The following is a 4,199-nucleotide window of genomic DNA, read 5'->3' as shown; positions in this document are numbered from 1 at the left end:
GAATCAACTTAGTAAATTATGTCTTGATATTTACTTTATCAAGATGTGTTTCATTTGTGTTCTGAGTACCAGTGAGGGGATACCATGGTACAGTGTTTTGAATTGTGTACTAATATCATTAAAGCATGGGATTTTAGTGGCTTTTTTAAAAATGTGACTTAAGTGTAAGCGTAGACTTTAACTTATTAGTAAGTTGTGTATTTCCTAGTATCTAGGGGGAAAACATTTAAGTCCAGCCTTTCGTAATAACCTTTTGACTGTCAATTTTAGATCTCTTTAGAAATATTTCCTATAGTTGGCCAGGCGTGGTGGCTCACACCTGTAATCCCAGCACTTTGGGAGACTGAGGCGGGCGGATCATGAGGTTAGGAGATTGAGACCATCCTGGCTAACACGATGAAACCCCGTCTCCACTAAAAATACAAAAAAAAAATTCTCCAGGTGTGTTGGCAGGCACCTGTAGTCCCAGCTACTCCGGAGGCTGAGGCAGGAGAATGGCGGAAGCCCAGGAGGCGGAGCTTGCAGTGAGCTGAGATCGCACCAAAAAAAAAAAAAAAGAAATATTTCCTATAGGCATGGGTCTTTATGTGTTCTAGCTTCTCAAGGAGCTCTTAGTCAATGTCCTTCACACTTTTTTTTTTTTGAGGTAGGGTCTCGCTCTGTTGCCCAGGCTGGAGTGCAGTAGTATGATCTTGGCTCACTGCAGCCTCCACCTCCTGGGCTCAAGCGATCCTCCTACCTCAGCCTCCCAAGTAGCTGGGACTACAGGCGTGTGCCACCATGCTAGGCTTTTTATTATTATTATTTTGTGGACATGAAGTCTCACTATGTTGCTCAGGCTGGTCTCAAACTTCTGGGCTCAAGCAGTCCTCCTGCCCCAGCCTCCCGAAGTGCTGGGATAACAGGCGTGAGCCACCATGCCCAGCCTCCTTCACTCTTTTTATGATAATCTCTCCTAGTCTTGACTTTGTTTTCGCAGCAGTGGCCCTGGGTTGCTGGCAGTAAATTCATCATACTGCCAGTAGTTTATAGTCAGTGATGTGTTTCTCAGTAGAAGATTCTCTCATTCACTGTACATCTCAAGAGACAGCACTTTAGTGAAACTTCAGGAGTTTTTGTTTGACATCTTTCAGAAATGCTTGACATACAGTCTTGCCTTTTGAAAGTATACTGATACTTTGCTGAGGATCAGCATTTTTTATTGTAATTTTATTATTATTATTTTTTTTTTTTTTTTTTTTTTGAGACGGAGTCTCACTCTTTCACCAGGCTGGAGTAAAGTGGTGCGATCTCGGCTCAGTGCAAGCTCCGCCTCCTGGGTTCATGCGATTCTTCTGCCTCAGCCTCCCAAGTAGCTAGGACTACAGGCGCCTGCCACCGCACCCGGCTAATTTTTGGATTTTTAGTAGAGACAGGGTTCCACCATGTTGGCCAGGATGGTCTTGATCTCTTGACTTCATGATCCACTCGCCTCAGCCTCCCAAAGTGCTGGGATTACAGGCGTCAGCCACTGTGCCCGGCCTATTGTAAACATTTAAGGTGTACAACATGATGTTTTGATACACATAGTAAAAAGGTTACTATAATCAAGTAAATCAACATATCCACTTCTCACATAGTTGCTCTTTGTGTGTGTGTATGACAAGAGCACCTAAAATCTCTTTCAGTAAAATCCTGAGTCAAATGCAGCATTTTTAACTGTAGTCCTTGTGTGCACATTAGATCTCTAGGCTCACTCATCCTGTGTATCAGCCACTTTGCATCCTTTAGACCTATATTACCCATTTCCTCCTCTCCACTAGCCTATTGGAACCACTGTTTTATTTTCTAGCTCTGTATGTTTGACTTTTTTAGGCTTCACATGAAAGTGAGGGTCAGTTTTATAAACACTCATTGTCCTGCTCTGCTGTGTCGACTTCAGTGGTAGCACTTTTGTTGCAGTTGCAGTGCTTGTTTCTGCACTAATTGGTCTTGGACTGCCTCTTGTTTTTGCAGTTCTAGGTGCACCCTGGGATTCCAGACATCAGCACCATCCTTTCCCTTCATTCTCATTTGCATTCACAAATAACTGAGGAGGTTCCCACAAACCTTGGTTCTTAGAATAGAGTTCTCTGAACAGTGAACATTCTGGTCACTCACTAGGAGGGTCTATCTTAACACTGCAAATTAGTAAATTGGCATTCTGTACATTAATATCTTGTCAGTTTGATTCCTGTAATTCAGAAACAGGAGTTCTGTGATGGAGGCTAAAACAAGGCTGAGATGGCACATTTTTACTTTCTTGGAAGGCCTTCATTGAATAGTCAGCCAACCTCCAACTACAGCATCTCTACCATTTTGCTAACTTCAAAACGCTCCTTGACAGCAAGCAGATCTCTGAAGCCTGTCAGTCAGCCATTAACACTATTTAGAAGTCCCTGTGGCCAGGCGCGGTGGCTCACACCTGTAATCCCAGTACTTTGGGAGACCGAGGCGGGCAGATCACGAGGTCAGGAGATCCAGACCATCCTGGCTAACATGGTGAAATCCCGTCTCTACTAAAAATACGAAAATATTTAGCCGGGCGTGGTGGCAGGCGCCTGTAGTCCCAGCTACTCCGGAGGCTGAGGCAGGAGAATGGCGCGAACCCGGGAGGCAGAGCTTGCAGTGAGCCGAGATCGCGCCACTGCACTCCAGCCTGGGCGACAGAGCGAGACTCCGTCTCAAAAAAAAAAAAAAAAAGCCCCTGCACCCCATTTGAGGTGACTCATGCCAAAATTGAGCCGAGTGAGAAGTTCCATGACTGAATGCAGGAGAACATGGTAAGAATGTGGGCTCCAGGGGCCAACCACCTGACTCCAGTGTTCCCTTCCCCATGTGTGAGCTCTGTGACCTCTCTAAGCCTCAGGTACCCTTTTACAAGAAGAGAACTGAACTCAGCCAGGCGCGATGTCTCACGCCTGTAATCCCAGCACTTTCGGAGGCTGAGGCAGGCAGATCACGAGGTCAGGAGTTCGAGAACAGCCTGGCCAACATAGTGAAACCCCATCTCTACTAAAAATACAAAAAATTAGCCGGGCATGGTAGCAGGCACCTGTAATCCTAGCTACTCGGGAGGCTGAGGCAGGAGAATCACTTGAACCCAGGAGGCAGAGGTTGCAGCGAGCCGAGATTGCGCCATTGCACTCCGGCCTGGGTGACAGAGTGAGACTCCGTCTCAAAAACAAACAAAAAAAAGAACTTAACTCCTCAGGACATTATGAAGAAAAATACATATAAAGCTGTCAGTACTGGAATCATTCAGTAAACATTGGCTGTTGTTTCCAAACTCAGCCCAAATGAGAATATCCTGTGGTGGCTGCTCCAGTCTCAGCTGCTCTTCTCATAATTCTCCAAATACTGATTATTTTCAACCGCCTATCAGCCCCCATCATATATCTGTGAATAACAGAATTTCAAGGTTAGAGGTCTATTCAAAAAAGGTAGGTTCCTGCCCATAAGGAAAGAAGTAAGAGATCACTTTAGGCAGTTACTGATAATTTAAAACTTTTGTCCTTCAGTTGGTGCAAGCATTCATTTATTCACAATTTTAAATCTTATACTCTCGTGCAATTACAGAGGGTCAGAGAAGTCAAAGCTTGCTCCAGCTTCTTCTTTATACTTTCCCTTCTGCATGCTTGCAGATAAAACTCAGATTTGTGATGCCAAATTTTTTATGTAGACAGTGTTTGGAAGTTGCTACCCCTGGACTTACGAATTACCTTCATAGAATCTAGGATTATCCTCACCATTTTTGGTACAGCTGATTTATAGGCAACTTGAAATAACAACAACAACAAATCCCTCATGAATCAGCCAAAGCGTGACAGGGAGGTGGGGTAAAGTGCGTACCTCCACCCAGTTCACCAGTATTTCCCAAACCACTCCCAAGCATTTCCTTCACCTGGGCCTCAGCCTGACCAAAGATCAACCTCAGCTTGTTGAGGAGTAAGCAAAATGGGATCATTAGAGAAATGGGGAATGCCTTTGTCAGCTTGGCTTAATAAGGTCACAACCCATCAGCTGACCCTGATGACTCAAGGAGGGAGGCTGAAGTCAGGGTTAGCGCTAGGCTCAAAGGCCGGCTTTTTGGGCAAATTACTCTGAGAACTGCACAGCCACACCATCTGCCCTCTGCAGCATTGCCCCATCTGGAGCAGGTACAATGAGGGGCAGCATCA

The sequence above is a fragment of the Symphalangus syndactylus genome, chromosome 16 (genome assembly GCF_028878055.3).
Source record: "Symphalangus syndactylus isolate Jambi chromosome 16, NHGRI_mSymSyn1-v2.1_pri, whole genome shotgun sequence".
Lineage (NCBI taxonomy): Eukaryota > Metazoa > Chordata > Mammalia > Primates > Hylobatidae > Symphalangus > Symphalangus syndactylus.
The sequence above is the reverse complement of the archived record's forward strand: the minus strand, read 5'-3'. Positions refer to the sequence as shown.